The sequence below is a fragment of the Jaculus jaculus genome, chromosome 2, assembly GCF_020740685.1.
Source record: "Jaculus jaculus isolate mJacJac1 chromosome 2, mJacJac1.mat.Y.cur, whole genome shotgun sequence".
NCBI lineage: Eukaryota > Metazoa > Chordata > Mammalia > Rodentia > Dipodidae > Jaculus > Jaculus jaculus.
In genome coordinates, this window is record NC_059103.1 from 927,928 (window position 1) to 948,525 (window position 20,598).

General features: G+C 47.1%; 1 pseudogene; it reads right to left on the bottom strand.

The window, feature by feature from the left end:
• Positions 1–16,906: 16,906 nt before the first annotated feature.
• On the bottom strand, positions 16,907–17,836 carry LOC123458790 (annotated as a pseudogene).
• Between the last annotated feature and the right edge of the window lie 2,762 nt (positions 17,837–20,598).

Below are 20,598 nucleotides of genomic sequence, written 5' to 3' on the forward strand. Positions count from 1 at the left end.
TTTTTTAATTTTTCAAGGTAGGGTCTCACTCTACCTCAGGCTGACCTGGAATTTCCTATGTAGTCTCAAGGTGGCCTTGAACTCACAGTGATCCTCCTTCCTCTGCTTCACAAGAGCTGGGATTAAAGGTGTGCACCACCACGACTGGCTAAAAATATAGTTTTATTTGTTTTCAAGCAGAGAGAGGAAGTAGACACACACACACACACACACACACAGAGAGAGAGAGAGAGAGAGAGAGAGAGAGAGAGAGAGAGAGAGAGAGAGAGAATGGGCATGCCAGAGCCTCTAGCCATTGCAAATGAACTCTAGACACATGCACCACCATTTTGTGCATCTGGCTTTACATGGGTCCTAGGGAATCAAACTCGGGTTTTTAGGCTGTGCAGGCAAGGGGTTTAGCTGTCCATGGCTTTCTTTATCAACTAGGTCTTCAAAATGAAGCCTGTATTTTACACTCACAACACAGCCTGCCTGTGGCCACCACACCGGACTGAGTCTTGTCACTGTTATACTGTTATGGGTGGGAAAACAGGCTCAGGAAGGCTGTGGTTTGCCCACAGTCACGCAGAAGTCACTTCTGAGTGTCTGCTCCAGGGCAAGGGGCTTCTAGGACCTTTTGGCCCAGGATAGGTACTCTGGCTCTGCAGCTCTGGGAGTGTCCCTAAACGTCCCCATAACAGGGACAGGAAGCCGGGCTGACTTCCTTCTCCTCCCTCAACTCCGGCCCGCCACACTGACCATGGGGCTGGTGGGCTTTTTGGCCATACACAAGAGGAAAACAATAATGGCCTCTTAGGAGAGACTCCTACCAGAGCAGTCCTAAATTGTAAATCCCAGTCAAGGAAGTAGGTGTCTGGGAGGAGGCCTCTCCAGTAATGTCCACCAGGGGGCAGCCTTGGCCCAGGAACATGCCCACTGACGCACACTTGAGTGTGTTTGCACGTGGAAGTTTGTTTCTCAAGTCAGGCTGCTTGACATCTGATGTCTTCCTGTAACCTCCACATGTGCACACACATGCATACACCACACACACTGTATACATACACCAAAAAGGGAAAAAATAAAAACATAGCCGGGCATGGTGGCGCACGCCTTTAATCACAGCACTCAGGAGGCAGAGGTAGGAGGATTGCTGTGAGTTCAAGGCCACTCTAAGACTCACAGTGAATTCCAGGTGAGCCTGGGCTAGAGTGAGACCCTACCTCAAAAAAACAATATATATATATATATAGATAGATATAGATATAGATATAGATATAGGTAGATATACCTATATCTCTCTATATATATTTCTAGTAATAATAATAGTAAATATTGCCATCATTTCCTTATAATTGGAGTATCATCTCCACACAATGTTAAGTGCTCAGCTCAACAAATGTGCACACAGTGCACGCCACCTGACCACAGCTAGGCCCTACCTCAGGTGGTAGGATGTGTCCACAGGCACTCCGGTCCCCTCTGCAGGTTACTTCCACCATGGGTATCAGTCAAAAAGCCCAGTGTGGTGGCACGTGCCTGTAATCCCAGCACTTGGGAGGTAGAGGAGGAAGAAGACTGGAAAGGAAAGGAAAGGAAAGGAAAGGAAAGGAAAGGAAAGGAAAGGAAAGGAAAGGAAAGGAAAGGAAAGAAAAGAAAAGAAAAGAAAAGAAAAGAAAAGAAAAGAAAAGAAAAGAAAAGAAAAGAAAAGAAAAGAAAAGAAAAGAAAAAAAATCAGCTGGGCATGATGGCACATGCCTTTAATCCCAGCACTCAGGAGGCAGAGGTAAGAGGATCACTACGAGTTCAAGGCCAACCTGAGACTACATAGTGAATTCCAGGTCAGCCGGGCTAGAGTGAGACTCTACCTTGAAGAAAAAAAAAAATCACCAAACCTGGCAAAAATCAGTTGAAAGGGTCAGGGTTTATTTCTGCTCACAGTTCCAGGTTACAGTCCATCATGGTGGCAGGAGCTGGAGGCAGCTGGTCATAGTCAGTCCACAGCGAGGAGGCAGAGAGATGAAGGCTGCTGCTCTGCCAGCTCCCTCCTTTTATACAGTCCAGAACCCCAGCCAATGGAATAGCGCCCAGAGTTAAGGTGGATCGCCCCACCTCAATTAACCTAATTAACCTAATCAAGATCTTTTGGCAATAATAATAATAATAATAATCCCTCTTCCTCTAGCCCTCACTGCTCCCAGCTTTCTAGCTGGTGGCCTCCCTGGGCCCGCAGGGAGCTGGACACCCTGGCCTACTCAGTCGAGGCCACTTCCCTCCTGGCCCCATGTACCACGGCTCGTGGCCCTCCTCTGGGCTCATGTCCCCACCTGTGCGTGGTCTCCTCATGCCCTCAGGTCCTGTTCCAACCTGTCATCCAGGAGCGGAGCCAAGGCGCCCATCCCTGTGTGACCTGCCCCTGCACATAGCTGCACGAGCTGGTGCTGTCCCAGGGGGTCCTGTTCCCAGGGTCATGCTGTGTAGGCTCAGGCTGATCTCAAACTCATGTTCCTCCTGCCTCAGCCTGGGATGACAGTGTGCAATACCACACTAGCTACATTGTTGTTCTGGTGGTGGTTCTTCAAGGTAGGGTCTCACTCTAGCCCAGGCTGACCTGGAATTCACTATGGAGTCTCAGGATGGCCTCGAACTCACAGGGATCCTCCTACCTCTGCCTCCCAAGTGCTGGAATTAAAGGCGTGCGCCACCACACTGAGCTCATTAATTGGTTTTGAATGTTAAACTACCTTTTCAATCTTGGAATGTATCTCAGTTGGTCAAATGTGAGATCATTTGTATTTGGGATTACATGGTCTGTTCTTTCCTTGTCTTTTTCATTCTGTCTTTGTTTGTTTGTTTTTCTAGGCAGGGTCTTGCTCTAGCTCAGGCTGAATTCACTGTATAGTCTCAGAATGGCCCCAAACTCACAGCAGTCCTCCTACCTGTGCCTCCTTGGTGCTGAGATTAAAGACGTGTGTCACCACGCCCAGCGCTTTTTTTTTGGGGGGGGGGGGTTGGGTATTGATCTGTATCCCAAAATGACCTAGTATCCACTATGTAATCTCAGGGTGGCCTTGAACTCATGGCAATCCACCTACCTCTGCCTCCCAAGTGCTGGGATTAAAGGTATGCACCACCACATTGGCTCCATTCTTTTTTAAAATATTTATTTAGTTATTGGATATATATATAGAGAGAGAATAGGTGCCATGGCCTTCTGTCACTGCATATGAACTCCAGATGCACGCACCACTTTGTACATTAGTACTGGGGAATTGAACCTAGGCTGACAGAGTTTGCAACCAAGTGCCTTTAACCACTCAGCCATCTCTCCAGCCCTCCTCATTCTTTTTTGATTTTGATGGGATGGTTTGAGAAATTTCCCAACACCAGGAGTTTGCCAAAGATTGCATATTATTTCTTTTTTGTTGTTGCTATTGTTGGTTCAAGATAGGGTTTCACTGTAGCCCAGACTGACCTGGAGCTCACTCTGTTTCCCAGACTGGCCTCAGAATCACAGTTATCCCCACCTCTGCCTTCCCAAGCACTGGGATTAAAGGTGTGTGAGGCCATACCTGACAAGATATGGTGGACTTCTTGAAATGTTTGGAAGGGTGCTGTGATTAAAGGTGTGCACCACCATGCCTGGCCCTAAAAATTTTTTTCATCTATTTATTTGCAAGTATTCATGTGTGTTTATGCACCAGGTTATATCCCTGCTGCAAATGCACTCCAGATGCACATGTGATGCATGTGTCATTGTTGTGTCTGGCTTCTCATGGGACCTAGGGAGTTGAACTCAGGCTAGCAGGCTTTGTTATCACCAAGCCATCTCCCCAGCTCCTTTATAATATTCTCTTATCACGGCCCTTTTATTTCTGCTGTTGGTGATATCTCTTTTAATTATCAAACTTGATAAATTTTATAAATTTGAAATTCTCTTTTCCTTCTTGCTCAGTCTGGTTAAAAATCTGTTAATTTAAACCAGGTGTGGTGGCACACGCCTTTAATCCCAGCACTCAGGAGGCAGAGGTAGGTGGATTGCCATGAGTTCGAGGCCACCCTGAGACTACATAGTAAATTCCAGGGCAGCCTGGGCTAGACGGAGGCCCTACCTTGAAAAACCAAAAAATAAAAAAATAAAAAAAATTCTGTTAATTTGTTGACGGTTTTCAAAGCACCAATTTTGCCTTCATGGATTTTTCTCTCTAGTTTTTCTTACCTTTTTTTTCTTTTTGGTTTTTCAAGATAGGGTCTCACTCTTGCCCAGGCCGACCTGGAATTCACTATGTAGTCTCAGGGTGGCCTTAAATTCATGGCGATCCTCCTACCTCTGCCTCCCAAGTGCTGGGATTAAAGGCGTGTGCCACCACGCCCGGCTATTCTTCTAGTTTTTAAAATATATATATATATATATATATATATATATATATATATATATATATATATATATATATATATATATATATATATATATATATATATTTGCCCAGCTAGAGAGACAGAGAGAGATAATGGGTGTGCCAGGGCCTCTAACCGAAAATGAACTCCTGATGTATGCACCACTTTGTGCATCTGACTTTATGTGGATATTGGGGAATCAAACTCAGGTTGTTAAGCTTTGTAGGGAAGAACCTTAACCTCTGAGCCCTCTCTCCAGCCCCCTTCTAGTTTTTATTTCATCCATATGAAATTTTCTGTATTAGTTACTTTCCAACAAGAAGCAACTAAAGAAAAGAAGGGTTTATTCTGGTCTGCAGTTCAAGGGCGTGGTCCACCATGGTAAGGACGGTGTGGCAACGGGAGCTGAAGGCTGGCTGGTCACATCCCATTTATAGTCAGGAAGCAGACATACAAAGTGGAAGTAATGCTGGACTCTGACACCTCAAGGCCCACCCCCAGTGACCCACTTCCTGCAGCTAGGCTTCACCTCTTAAAGGTTCTACCACCTCCCCAAACTGTGCCACTAACTCAGGACAGAGTGTTCAAGCACAGGATCCTGTGGGGGACATTTCACATTCTGTCCACATCAGGATCTGAGGAAGGGCAGCCAGCTGCCTGTCTTGACGGTGGCGTAGGGACAGCAGACATAAGCAATGGGACCATGCTTGGATCCTTTACTTGCACCCAGGTCCCACTAGATGCTACCAAGCAGCCTGGCCTGGTAGATTCATGCAGCAAGAACAGGGTGCCTGGATCTCCCAGAGGTCCTTCAGTCTGTGCCATGGGTCAGACCCTAGGGTGTTCTGTGCCCACAACCACATGGCACAGAGAGCAACTTGTGTTTCCTAAAGAAAATAGGGTGCCTTTGGAAAAAGGCAACTGGATCAAAAGCTGTGGCCCTCTGACAGATGGAGAGGGGCTGAGGACCATGTCACTCATGAGGCGACAGCCCCATGCAGGCCTCAAAGGGAGCAAAAGGCTTTCATGGGGGGCTGCTTTATTCCTGATGTCTAACACGCCTCTGCTCCAGTTCTCAGTGTGGCAGTCAGGTCTGCATTGCTGGCAGAAATCACCCAACCAAGAAAAGAGGTTTATTTTGGCTTACGGGCTCAAGGGGGAAGCGCCATGATGGCAGGGGAAAAATGATGGCATGAGCAGAGGGTGGACATCACCCCCTGGCCAACATCAGATAGACCACAGGAACAGAAGAGTGTGCCAAACACTGGCTCTAACACCCCTAAACCCACCCCCAACAAAACACCACCTTCAGGAGGCGTTAATTCCCGAATCTCCATCAGCTGGGAACCTAGAGTTCAGAATACCTAAATTGATGGGGGACACCTGACTCAAACCGCCACACTCAGTTTCCCCATTCACCCTCCTAGGGCCACTGGTGCGTGGGAAAGTGCTCTGCTCCATGGCCATGGTCAGAGATGCCATCGTGGCTGTGCCAGCCAGGCTCTTGGGTGCTTGCCACACACTGGCAAGCAAACAATGGCCACCTCTGAGCCGAGTGTGGGTGGTGGTATCCATGGCAAGGGGCCGTCCGAGCCTCAGTGCCAAGTGCCCATCCAGGGTCAGTCAGGCCACAGCCCTGGGGATGGTTTTGTCCCCCAGGCTGGATGTGGGTGCTGTGCTCTCTGACTGTGGGGATGGCAGCCTGCACTGGGAGGGTCTGAGCAGGAGGAGAGCACTGGAGCCACCTCGGATTATCCTTACTGGCAGGTGGAGACAGCTGGGGTCACTGCCTGCTGGTGGTACTCCCCACCCCCGACACCGCCCCCCCCCGGACTTTGGTGCTGTCCCTTTTGTATAGACAGGGCCTGCTGTGCTTCCAAAAGGAGATGACCCCCACCTCCGAGTTCCGGGATGTTCTAGGCAGTTGTCCAGAGCACAGTGGGTCCCCTCCAGCCTTGCCTGGGCTCCTGCAGCCTGGACACGGCTCCATCCATCCGGCTTCTGGCTGTGCCCATTTCCCACTCCTTGCCTGACCCTCGGACAGGCAGGGACTGAGCACGGGGGTGGGACCCCTGCCAGAGCCTAGTCCTCCCCAGCTGTGAGGGCAGCGTCCTCCCACAAATGATGCAGGGGTTTCTTTCTTTCTTTTTTATTTTTATTATTTGTTTTGTTTTGTTTTTCGAGTTAGTGTCTCACTCTAGCTCAGGCTGACCTAGAATTAACTCTGTAGTCTCAGGGTGGCCTCAAACTCATGGCGATCCTCCTGCCTCTACCTCCCAAGTGCTGGGATTAAAGGCGTGCGCCACCACACCCAGCTAATAATATATATATATATATATATATATATATATATATATATATATTTAAAACAACTTTCTTGACGACCTCCGTGTGTCATGTGTACACAGGGTTCCTGGATCACCCTCTCCTCTCACCAGCCTTCTACATCCCCTCCCATATCCACCTTTCATTGAACCCCTTCTTCTTTTTCTTTTTTAAGATTTATTTTTAAGCCACACTCCTTTAATCCCAGCACTCAGGAGGCAGAGGTAGGAGGATTGCCGTGAGTTCAAGGCCACCCTGAGACTACATAGTGAGTTCCAGGTCAGCTTGGACCAGAGTAAGACCCTACCTTGACAAACCAAAAAAAAAAAAAAAAGATTTATTTTTATACTATTTATTACAGAAACAGGGAAAGAGAGAGAGAATGGGGACGCCAGGGCCTCCAGCCACTGCAACTGAATTCCAAATGCATGTAGCGCTTTGTGCATCTGGCTAACGTGGGACATGGAAAATCAAACCTGTATCCTTAGGCTTCACAGGCAAGTGCCTTAACTGCTAAGCCGTCTCTCCAGCCCTTGAACCTCTTCTTCTTTCCAACTAGTCCCTCATCTACTTTGATGTCATCCTTTTTTCCTCCCTTCCTTTTATGCAGGTCTCATCATACATCTCACGTTTATCTATAGTAGTCAAGAGACCCTAGTACAGCCATATACACACACGTGAGCAAATAAATAAGTAGTTTTTAAAGCCATAGAGGTGACCACACACTCGGACAATAAAAGGGCCAGACTTGGAAGACCCTGGGACGTGGTCTGTCATGTGTGCTTGTCCCCTTGCCCCTGCCTGGAGCAGAGACTCTGTTGGTATGGCTGTGGGAAGGTGTGGTTTCTTTTATTTCAGCCAACCAAACAGGGGCTGGCTGCAAGACAGAGCTACCGTAGCCAAGATTCGGAGGTCAGTCTGACCGCATAGGGTGAAGGAAACAGACCAGGAAATGACCACCACGGTGAGATAGTCACTTACAGTTACCAAGAGGAGTGAACGAGTCACCCAGAGCCACAAGGGGCGCTCCAGGTCTGTTGGGAAGCAGATGGAGGACCGGGGAAATGTCAGCAATGGGCCTGGGGCTGGGGGCTGGGATAGTTTTGGTGGCTTCCAGGCTATGAGTGTGGGTCCCTTGTCTGGTTCCTGGCCCTGTGGTGATTTGATTTTTTTTTTTTTTTTTTTTTTTTTTTTTGAGGTAGGGTGTCACTCTAGCTCGGGCTGACCTGGAATTCACTATGTAGTCTCAGAGTGGTCTTGAATTCATGGCGATCCTCCTACCTCTGCCTCCCAAGTGCTGGGATTAAAGGCGTGCGCCACCACACCCGGCTGCTGGGGTGATTTGAATGGGGTAGGAGGATGGTGTCCCAGACTGAGGCTGTGGACTCTCGTATGGTAGTGCAGGTCTGTCATCACAGGTGCTCAAAACACTTAGGTAGGAAGATTGCAAGTTCAAGGCCAGTCTGGTCTACAGAGTAAGTCTCTGTCTCAAAACAAAAAGTGAAAGCCGGGGCTGGAGAGATGGCTTAGCGGTTAAGGCACTTTCCTGCAAAGCCAAAGGACTTTGGTTCTCTTCTCCAGGACTCATGTAAACCATATGCACAAGGTGGCACATGCATCTAGAGTTCATTTGCAGTGGCTGGAAGCCCTGGTGTGCCTATTCTCTCTCTCAAATAAATAACTAATAAACTGGGCGTGGTGGCACATGCCTTTAATCCCAGCACTCGGGAGGCAGAAGTAGGAGGATCACTGTGAGTTCAAGACCACCCTGAGACTACATAGTGAATTCCAGGCCAGCCTGGGCTAGAGTAAAACCCTACCTCAAAAAAGAAAATCAAAAAACCAAATAATAATAATAATAAATTTAGGTAAAAATAAAACCATTAAAGTCTTACTCATTTTCAAATCATCTTGTTTTTATGGTTTTCAAGGGTGACCTGGAATTCACTACATAGTTTTAATGTGGCTTCCAACTCACAGTGATCCTCCTACCTCTGCCTCCTGAGTGTGGGATTAAAGGCACATGCCACCATGCATGGCTTCTTTATTTTTTTTTAATTTATTTACTTATTTTCAAGCAGGAGGGGGCATGTGTGTGCCAGGGCCTTTAGCCACTGCAAATGAACACCAGACACATGTGCCACATTGTGCATCTGGATTTACATGGGTACTAGAAAATTGAACCAGGGCTGTCAGACTTTTCAAGCAAGTACCCTTTTAACCACAAGGCCATCTCTCCAGCCCTCAGACTTTTTGTTTTGTTTTGTTTTGTTTTGTTTTTCAAGGTAGGGTCTCACTCTAGCTCAGGCTGACCTGGAATTCACTATGTAGTCTCAGGGTGACCTCAGACTCACAGCGATCCTCCTACCTCTGCCTCCTGAGGGCTTGAGTGCTGGGATTAAAGGCGTGTGCCGCCATGCCCGGCTTGTTTCTTCTTATTACTGAATTCTCACTATATTCAGTATATCAGAGTTAGCTACATGATTTCATTTCTTTGTGTGTGTGTTTGAGACAGGCCTAGAACTTGGAACAGTCCCGCCTCTGCTTCCAAGTGCTGTAATCACTAACACGCAGCACCTCACTTGCCATCAGCAAGTTCTGATTTCCATGTGTTGTCCTGTTTGGTGAACTGCCTTTTACTCTCCCAATAGCGCCTTTGATCCAGCATGCTAGGTTTGAACCTTTGATGAGGTCCAACTTCTTTCGCGGCCTGTATTTTTGGTGTCCTGTGCATAAAATCATTGCCAGGAAGCGTCCCCCACGTTTCTTCAAAGAGTTGAATAGTTTTGGCCCTACAGGCAGGCTTTGAGGAAGCTTGCTTTAATGTCTGCTTTGGGCATTAGGCAGGGGTCCAGCTCGGCTCTTCTGTGTGGGGCTGGCCTGTTCCCTAGGCACCCTTTGTTAGCGAACCTACGCTGAGTCTGCAGTGCTGTCGCTGGCAGAGGAAGCCAGGGTCCCTCATCTATAATCTAGTTCCCTATTCGGTCCATCTCAGTTTCAGAATTCCCAAAGCACACACCCTGGGAGAATCAAGCTAAGCCTCCCCGTGTTTGTACACAGTTGGTTTTGTCCCGAGCCCCACAGTCTTTTGGACAAAATGGTGTTGTCTGAAATCGCCTAGATCAGCCCCTTTCCCTGTCCTTTTTCATCGAGTGATGTCACACGTTTGTAATTCAATTAGCACCACTTGTCCACTGACTGCATTCCATCCTGGCTCCCCTGACATCCTGTCTAATGTTCTGAAAATTTGCATACAGTGAAGGTGGCTCTTTGTGTTGTGGAGTTCAATGGGTTTTGGCAAATACAGGCAGCTTTGCACGTCCCTCCTCATCAACCACCTCCCTCCCACACTCCTGGCACCTGTTGCCCCAATGGTTATGTTTATTTTACTTTAATAATTTCATTTTTAAAAATTTCTTTGTATTTACAAATTTCATATATGTGCCTATATGTTTATTTATTTTTTTATGAGAGTGAGAGAATTGGCACGCCGGGGCCTCCAGCCACTGCAATCGAATACCAGAGGCATGTACCATCTTGTGTGCATGTGTGACCTTGTGTGCTTGAGTCACCTTGTGGCTTACCTTGGACATGGAGAGCGGAACATGGGTGCTTAGGCATCTCAGGTAAGCGCCTCAGCCACTAAGCCATCTCTCCAGCCCCATCGTGTGCATAGATCATAATCCATTACTTCTTGTCCCTCAATATTCCACATTGATGTCTTTTTCTACTTGTTTCTTTTTTCAAGGTAGGGTCTCGCTCTAGTCCAGGCTGACCTGGAATTCATTATGGAGTCTCAGGCTGGTCTTGAATTCACAGTGATCCCCCTACCTCTGCCTCCTGAGTGCCGGGGGTAAAGGTGTGTACCCCACCACACCTGGCAGAAAGAGAGAGAGAGTGAGAGAGAGAGGATGGGTGCCCCAGGGCCTCTAGCCACTGCAAATGAACTCTAAACCCATGTGCCACACTGTGCATCTGGATTTACACCAGGTACTGGGGAACTGAACACAAGTCATTGGGCTTTGCAGGCAAGTGCCTTAACCACTAAACAATCTCTCGAGCCCCTTGATTTTTTTTTTTTTTTTTTTTTTTTTGGTTTTGTTTGCTCTCCACCATCCATGATGGAATGCTGTGCAGGTAACATAACATCTGCCATGATGGGGTCATGAAGGCAGTGGCCACATCATGTCCAGAAGATGGTGTTCTACAGTGCTCCTCCCCACTCTGACCTCTTACATTCTTTTTTTAATTTTAATTATTTATTTGCAAGCAAAGAGAGATAGAAGAGAGACAGACAGACAGAGAACAGGCATGCCAGGACCCTAGCCACTGCAAACGAACTCCAGACATATGTGCCCCTTGTGTATCTGGCTTATGTGGGTCATGGGGAATTGAACCTGGGTCCTTTGGCTTCGCAGGCAAACACCTTAACCACTAAGCCATCTATCTCTCCAGCCCCTGACCTATTAACATTTTTGCTGCCCCATTCTTCCACAATATTCCTAGAATCTTGGAGAGGATGACATAGGTGTCTCACTTGGTGCTGACCACTCAATAGTCACTTATTCTCAGCACTTTGATGAGGTTTGAGTCCCTCAGTAGTCACTAGCAGCTGCAGGGAGAAGCTTCTCTAGAGCCAGGTGTGGTGGCATATGCCTTTAATCCCAACACTGGAGAGGGTGAGGTAGGAGGATCGCTGTAAGTTCTAGGTCAGCCTCTGATACAGAGTGAGTTTCAGGTCAACCTGAGCAAGAGTGAGACCTTGCTTTTAAAAAAAGAATTATCTGGGACTAGGGAGATGGCTCAGTGAGTAAACTGCCTGTTGTGAACCTCTGAGTCTCTGAATTCAAATCCCACATCAAAGCTGGAAGAGGGCTGGAGAGATGTCTTAGCAGTTAAGGCACTTGCCTGCAAAGCTTAAAGACTCAGGTTCGATTCCCCAGAACCCACATAAGCCAGGCACACAAGGCGACACATGTGCACAAGTTGGAACATGTGTCTGGAGTTTGATTGTAGTGGCTAGAGCCCCTGGTGTGCCAATTCTGTCTTTTGCTCTCTTTCTCACTCGCTCTCTCTCAGAAAAAATAAATACAATATTTTTTAAATTCTCTTATCAAGGCCGGTTGTGGTGGCACATGCCTTTAATCCCAGCAGTCGGGAGGCAGAGGTAGGAGGATTGCCAAAAGTTTGAGGCTACCCTGAGAGTACATAGTGAATTCCAGGTCAGCCTGGGCTAGAGTGAGACCCTACCTCAAGGACACAAAAACAGGGCTGGAGAGATGGCTTAGCGGTTAAGTGCTTGCCTGTGAAGCCTAAAGACTCCAGTTTGAGGCTCAATTCCCCAGGACCCACGTTAGCCAGATACACAAAGGGGAGCATGCATCTGGAATTCGTTTGCAGTGGCTGGAGGCCCTGGTGCACCCATTCTCTCCCCCTCTTTTTCTCTCTCTGTCACTCTCATATAAATAAATATATATAAATAAGAAATAAAAACAAAGCTGGGCGTGGTGGCGCACACCTTTAATCCTAGTACTTGGGAGGCAGAGGTAGGAGGATCACCGAGAGTTCAATGCCACCCTGAGACTACATAGTGAATTCCAGGTCAGCCTGAACCAAAGTGAGACCCTACCTCAAAAAACCAAAGGAACAAACAAAACGATTCTCTGACCAAAGGTGAGATCAGCATTTATCTATGGTTATAAACATAAACATTTCAAAGGCAACCTAATGAGCACAATATACTCACTTACCCAAACTAGTAGCTTTCTTCTTAGGGCCTATGATCTCCCCAGCCTTAAATTTTGATTAGGCTTTCATGGCATGAATTCACTCCAATGAAGCGGGCTTCAAATCCAATCAGAGAGCACTTGGTTGCCCCCATAACAGGTATGCCACTATTGGTATTGCAACAGTGGTATTTTTAGAATATATTTTATTTATTTATTTATTTGAGAGAGAGAAACGGGGAAAGTGAGAGAATGGGAATGCCAGGGTCCATAGCCACTACAAACAAACTTCAGACTCATGCACCCCCTTGGGCATCTGGCTCATGTGGGTTCTAGAGAATCAAACTATGATCCTTTGGCTTTGCAGGCAAATGTCTTAACTGCTAAATCATCTCTCCAGTGCCCCCCCCCGTGGTATTTTTTTATTGACAACTTCCATAATTGTAGGCAATAACCCATGTTAATTCCCTCCCTCCCCCCACTTTCCCCTTTGAAACCGCACTCTTCTTCATATCCCCTCCCTCTCTCAATCAGTCTCTCTTTTATTTTGATGTCATGATCTTTTCTTCCTATTATGATGGTCTTGTGTAGGCAGTGTCAGGCACTGTGAGGTCATGGATATCCAGGCCATTTTGTGTCTGGAGGAGCATGTTGTAAGGAGTCCTACCCTTCCTTTGGCTCTTACATTCTTTCTGCCACCTCTTCTGCAATGGACCCTGAGCCTTGGAAGGTGTGATAGAGAATTTGCAGTGCTGAGCACTCCTGTCACTTCTTCCCAACACCATAATGCCTTCTAAGTCATCCCAAGGTCAATGCCATCTGAAAAGAGAAGATTTTCTACCAACAGTGAGAGTAGCATTAATGTAAGGGTATGAACATTAAGAGAAGTGCTTACTGGGCAGTTTGAAAAGCATAGTATATACATTTATCTCTTCTCTTTTTTCTTTATTGGTGTGTGTGCGGGGTGTGCATGCTTGTGTCCAGAGGAGAACACAGAGCGCCCTCCTTTATCACTGTTCTCATTTTCCTGAGACAGACGCTCTCAGAACCCAGAGCTGCGGTTTGTCAGTTAGATTGGCTGACCAGTGAGCTACAGCAATGCCCCATCTCTACCCCCTCAGCACTGGGTCTATACACCATACATGGCCACGCCTGGCTTTTTGTTTATTTGTTTTATTGCTTGTTTGGTTTTTTGTGGTCGGTCTCACTCTAGCCCAGGCTGACCTGGAATTCACTATGTCGTCTCAGGATGGCCTTGAACTCACGGCGATCCTCCTACCTCCACCTCCCGAGTGCTGGGATTAAAGGTGTTAGTGGGCTAGAGTGAGACCTTTCCTTGCAAAACTAAAAAATAATAATAATAATAATTAAAAAAAATTTTAAAGACATTTGTTTAAAGGTGTAAGCTACCACAGCCAGCTCCATGCTGGGCTTTTTGCATGGGTGTTGGGCATTGAGCTCAGGTCTTTGTTGCTTGGGCAGCCATCTCCTCAAACTTTCTTTCCTTCTCCATTTCTTTTTCTTTTCTTTCTTTTTAATATTTTATTTGGGCTGGAGAGATGGCTTAGCGGTTAAGGCGCTTGCCTGCAAAGTCAAAGGACCTCGGTTCAATTCCCCAGAACCCACGTAAGCCAGATGCACAAGGTGGAGCGTGAATCTGGAGTTTGTTTGCAGTGGCTGGAAGCCCTGGTACACCCTTTCTCTCTCTCTCTCTACCTCTTTCCCTCTCTCGAATAAATAAATAAAAATAAAATATTAAAAAAGGAAAGAAATTATTTTTATTTATAAGAGGAAGAGAGAGAATGGGTGTGCCAGGGCCTCCAGCCACTGCAAACAAACTCCAGACGTGTGCGCCCCTTGTGCATCTGGCTTACGTGGGTCCTGGGGATTTGAACTGAGGTCCTTTGGCTTTGCAGGCAAGTGCCTTAACCGCTAAGCCTCTTCTCCAGCCCGTCATTTCTTTTTCTTTAAGATAGCATCTCATAACATAATTGGGCTGGACCCAAACTTCCTACCTCTCTGCAGCCCAGGCTGGCCTCAAACTCCTGGTATATAATCCAGGCTGGCCTTGAACTGGAGACCCTCCTGCTTTAGCTTTTGAAGGCCGGGCTGACAGGTGTGCACAGTCTTAACTGCTTTATTCTTTTGTTTGTTTGTTTGTTTTGAGGTAGGGTTTCACTCTAGCTTAGGCTGACATAGAATTCACTATGTAGTCTCAGGGTGGCCTTGAACTCACAGTCATCCTCCTACCTGTGCCTCCTGAGTGCTGGGATTAAAGGTGTCACCATGCCCAGCTTGCTTCATTCTTTTTTTTTAATTAATTAATTAATTTATTTTTTAAAAATTTTAAATTTTTTATTAACATTTTCCATGATTATAAAAAAAATCCCGTGTTAATTCCCTCCCTCCCTCCCCACACTTTCCCCTTTGAAATTCCATTCTCCATCATATTACCTCCCCATCACAATCATTGTACTTACATATATACAATATCAACCTATTAAGTACCCTCCTCCCTACCTTTCTCTTCCCTTTATATCTCTTTTTTAACTTACTGGCCTCCGCTACTAAGTATTTTCATTCTCACGCAGAAGCCCAGTCATCTGTAGCTAGGATCCACATATGAGAGAGAACATGTGGCACTTGGCTTTCTGGACCTGGGTTACCTCACTTAGTATAATCCTTTCCAGGTCCATCCATTTTTCTGCAAATTTCATAACTTCATTTTTCTTTACCGCTGAGTAGAACTCCATTGTATAAATGTGCCACATCTTCATTATCCACTCATCAGTTGAGGGACATCTAGGCTGGTTCCATTTCCCAGCTATTATAAATTGAGCAGCAATAAACATGGTTGAGCACGTACTTCTAAGGAAATGAGATGAGTCCTTTGGATATATGCTTAGGAATGCTATAGCTGGGTCATATGGTAGATCAATCTTTAGCTGTTTTAGGAACCTCCACACTGATTTCCACAATGGTTGGACCAGATTGCATTCCCACCAACCGTGTAGAAGGGTTCCTCTTTTTCCACATCCCTGCCAACATTTATGATCATTTGTAAAACATCATTTTTGGGCTGGAGAGATGGCTTAGCGGTTAAGCGCTCGCCTGTGAAGCCTAAGGACCCCGGTTCGAGGCTCGGTTCCCCAGGTCCCACGTTAGCCAGATGCACAAGGGGCGCACGCGTCTGGAGTTCGTTTGCAGAGGCTGGAAGCCCTGGCGCGCCCATTCTCTCTCTCTCCCTCTATCTGTCTTTCTCTCTATGTCTGTCGCTCTCAAATAAATAAATAAAAAATGAACCAAAAAAAAAAATTAAAAAAAAAAACATCATTTTTATTTGCACATGTGTATGTGCCAGGATACCTTTCCAGTGCAAGCAAATGCCTGTCTAGCTTACTAAGGTTCCAGGGAATTGAAACTGGGCCAGCAGGCTTGCAAACAAGCACTTTTAATAGTTGAGCCATCCACACATCCCCCAGATTCAGTTTTCATAAAGCCGGGTACACTTTAAATGTTACAAAACTCAGATTGGAACTTAAAATCAGTTAATTAAAATTTAGACTTGGTATTGAATAGTGGTTGTACAAAGGCACAATTATAAGTCACAGGTGCTATATGTGAAAATCTGAGATTAATGTGAAAGTCTTAGATCCTTTTTAAAAATTTTTTTTAATTTATTTATTTGAGAGCGACAGACACAGAGAAAGACAGAGGGAGAGAGAGAGAATGGGCGCACCAGGGCTTCCAGCCTCTGCAAATGAACTCCAGATGCATGCGCCCCCTTGTGCATTTGGCTAACGTGGGACCTGGGGAACCAAGCCTCGAACCGGGGTACTTAGGCTTCACAGGCAAGTGCTTAACCGCTAAGCCATCTCTCCAGCCCCTTTTCTAAATTTTTTATTTTTGTTTATTTATTTGAGAGTGACAGACACAGAGAGAAACAGGCACACAGAGAGAGAAAGAGAGAGAGAGAGAGAGAGAGAAGAGGGAGGGAGAGAGAGAATGGGCATGCCAGGGCCTCCAGCCACTGCAAACGAACTCCAGATGCATGCACCACCTTGTGCATCTTGCTAATGTGGGTCCTGGGGTATCAAGCTTCGAACCGGGGTCCTTAAGCTTCACAGAAAAGTGCTTAGCTGCTAAGTCATCTCTCCAGCCTATGAAAGTCTTAGGTACTTTTAAAGAAAAATAATACAAAGTACTTAAATTCAAGCTTATAACAGAACGTTCCAATAGTAGGAGAGGCTACCCCTCCCTCACTGGAGAGTTTTGTGAAGTCAAACAAGTGGTGAAGGGCGGGACTCTGGCCTGCTCCCTTCTCCTCACTGTGCACATGTTATACTGCGGACCAGGGGTGTGCGTGTCACCCCTGGGGACTCCTGCCTGGAGGCAGGGGTATTGGTTCACTAGGGCTGGCAGCAGTGCTTTTCCACCAGTAACCTGAAAGCAGCCCAAGGTTAGAAGCAGAGCCCATGGTTTCAGCACTTAAGCTATCATCACTTTCACCCTAAAAAGGAGTTTTAGGTTCAGCTGTAAACATTTGTTTTCCCAAGTGCTGCCCCCTGCAGGTGACCTGAAGCTACCTGTGCAGCAGGGTCTGCAGCCTGGGAAACAGTCTCAGCGCGTTCTGAGTGGTCACGTCCATGACCTCGGCCACTGGGATCCCTTTCACCTGGGCAACGTACTGCGCGGAGATGCAAAGGTTGCAAGGCTCGTTCCATGTCTGCTTTTCTGGTCCTAGTGCTGGTGAATCTGTTTCTAAGCAGATAGAAGTTAAAGGCAATTGCTTCACAAGTTTCTGCTTCTGCCCACTTCTTACGATGGAAGGTGGGATCGAGAAGAAGTAGCCAGCGCTCACTCCCTCCATGGCCACGGCTGGCCGGCCGTCAAAGGCATGCAGCAGGACTTTGTCAGCACCTTGCTCACGTAAGAGGCTGATAGTAGGTCTTCCAGCCGAGCGTGAATGGACATTTAAAGGCAAATTTAGTCTTTTGGCTAACTGGACCTGTCTGATCAGGACTTGTCTTTGCTCTTCCTTCTGTCCATCCATCCCCGCAAATCTGGGGGAGAAGTCCAGTCCCACCTCTCCAATCGCCAACAACCAATCCTTGTATTTCTCGATAATAGGCAAGGCCACATCCAAGTCCTTTAATGTCACACTTCTTTGGTCTTCTGGTGAAAGTCAGTCCTTGAACTGGGTGAATACCCAAACATGGCAGCATAAAGCCAGTATACCTTTCTGAAAGTTGCATAATCTTTTCAAATTCTCCTGAATGTTCAGCAACTGCCACAAGGGCCATAATGTTAGCTTTCTTGGCTTTCTCCAACACATCATCCAGATCGCTGTCAAAGTCTGGGTCTGAGAGATGGCAGTGGCAATCCACAAACCCTAAGCCCATGGTCCTGACCACTGCGCCCGCCGCCATGGGAGCCGGAGCCCTTCATTCATTTTTTTATTTAAAAGTTTATTTTTGGGCTGGAGAGATGGCTTAGTGGTTAAGCACTTGCCTGTGAAGCCTAAGGACCCCGGTTCAAGGCTCAATTCCCCAGGACCCACGTTAGCCAGATGCACAAAGGGCGCAAGCATCTGGAGTTCGTTTGCAGTGGCTGGAGGCCCTGACATGCCCATTCTCTATCTCCCTCTTCTCTCTATGTCTGTTGCTCTCAAATAAATAAAAAAAGTTAAAAAAAAGTTTATTTTTATTAATTTATTAGAGACAGAGAGAGGGAGGAGAGAGAGACAGAGACAGAGAGAGAATGGGTGCCTTAGGGCCTCTAGCCACTGCAAACAAACTCCAGATGCATGTGCCACCTTGTGCATCTGGTTTACATGGGACCTGGAGAATCGAATTTGGGTCCTTAGGCTTCTCAGGCAAGTGCCTTAACTGCTAAGCCATCTCTCCAGACCTCTGCCTCTTTCTTATCTTCTCACTGCACACATTCAGAGCCATCCTACCTCCTCAGTGAATCCTCTCTGCAGACCCTCAGAGATACTAACCTAGGTGCTTCTCAACTCTCAAGTTTCAGTAGGGAAGAAGGGGAGAGAGAGAGAAAAAGAGGAAGAAGGAGGAGGAGAGGTCTGGTTACAACTTCAAAGCTTGCTCCCCAGGTGGCCTGGTACCGCCAGCAAGGCTCCACCTCCTAAAGGCTCCACAACCTCCCTAAACAGTGCCGCCTGCTAGGGAAGAAGTATTCAGACGCAGAGTCTGTGCAGGATGTTTTACCTTCAAACCACCACACCACCTGAGGTCAATGTCTGGCCTCCACGCGCACACGCGCGTGCGCACGCTTGTGCTCACATGCAAACACACACAGACACACAAGAAGAATTAATGGCAAAAAGCAGAGGGGAGATTTAATCAATGTGCACACTGGGAAGACAAATCAATATAGGGGTCCAGTGGGCTGGAGAGACGACTTAGAGGTTAAGCGCTTGCCTGAGAAGCCTATGGACCCCGGTTCGAGGCTCGGTTCCCCAGGTCCCATGTTAACCAGATGCACAAGGGGGCGTACGCGTCTGGAGTTCGTTTGCAGTGGCTGGAAGCCCTGGCATGCCCATTCTCTCTCTCCCTCTATCTGTCTTTCTCTCTGTGTCTGTCACTCTCAAATAAATAAATAAATAATGAACAAAAATATTTTAGCCGGGCGTGGTGGGGCACGCCTTTAATCCCAGCACTCGGGAGGCAGAGGTAGGAGGATCACCAAGAGTTCGAAGCCACCCTGAGACTCCATGGCGAATTCCAGGTCAGCCTGAGCCAGAGGGAGACCCTACCTCGAAAAACCAAAAAAAAAAAAAGAAAAAAAATTTTTAAAAATCTATAGGGGTCCAGTGACCCCAAGTCCATCTGTGGGACACTGATGTGAGGAAAAATCAGGGTAGTAGCGAGGTCTGCATGACTTAGGAGTCCCAATAAGGTGGAGTCTGGTTAATCATTGTCTCAGTTCTGGTTCTATAAGATGGTCCAAGGAAGTCCTTATTGCTTAAGGGGCCAAGCTGGTTCTCAGGTTATTATAGCTGAGGGTGTGTGGCCTCACTATCAAAGCTAATTGCCCCGATTTGGGTGAGGTCTTGGGGATGGATTTCAGTCCCTTGTCACAAAAAAGTTAATGGATCAAGTCTTGAAGTCTTGTCCCTGGAATCCCAGATGATACCAGAGAACAGAATCGGGGCTGGAGGGATGGCTTAGCAGTTAAGTCGTTTACCTGCAAAGCCAAAGGAACTAGGTTCGATTCCCCAAGACCCACGTTAGTGTAAGAGGGCGCATCTGGAGTTCATTTGCAGTGGATGGAGGCCTTAGCATACCCATTCTCTGTGTGTGTGTGTCAAATAAATAAATAAAAAGGAAAGAGCTGGGTGTGGTAGCACACACCTGCTCCAGCACTTGAAAAAGAGAGAGAGAGAGAGAGAGAGGAGAGGAGAGTTGGAGTGGCAGAAGGACAGTTGTTGGGCCAGTGACCAAGGCCTGCAATGATGGGCCCCTCTCTGACTGGTCCCATTGAGATGGTGGCGGAACCCAGGCTCTGCATGGTGGCAACAAGTGGAGGTAAGGGGAGCACCACTGAGCCTGAAGCAGGAACTCTGGGTGGAGATGTGTGAGGACCTCAGGCTGCCTCAGTAGGGAGGTAGACTGCAACCATCACACTGTTGGGCACTGTCCAGACCTTTCCTCACAACAGTCTGTTTTAAAAAGAAAACTGAGGGCTGGAGAGATGGCTTAGCCATTAAGGAGCTTACCTGTGAGGCCTAAGGACCCAGGTTTGACTCTCCAGATCACATTTAAGCCAGATGCACAAGATGACGCAAGCACAGAAGATCGCACATTGCCCACAAGGTGGCGCATGCATCTGGAGTTTGATTCCGGTGGCTGCAGGCCCTGGTGCCCCAATTCTCTCTCCCCCTCCTTGCTCTCGCAAAGGTGAGTGGGGGCTGAAGGGATGGTTTAACGGTTAGGGCATTTGCTTGCAAAGCCAAAGGACCCAGGTTCGATTCCTCAGGACCCACATTAACCAGCAGTGGTTGCGCCCTCTTGTCAAATAAATAAGTAAATAAAAACAAAATATATATATTTTTAAAAAAGGTCAGGGCTGAAGAGATGGCTTAGCAGTTAAGATGTTTGCCTGCAAACTCAAAGTTCCTAGGTTCCATTCTCCAGGACCCAGGTAA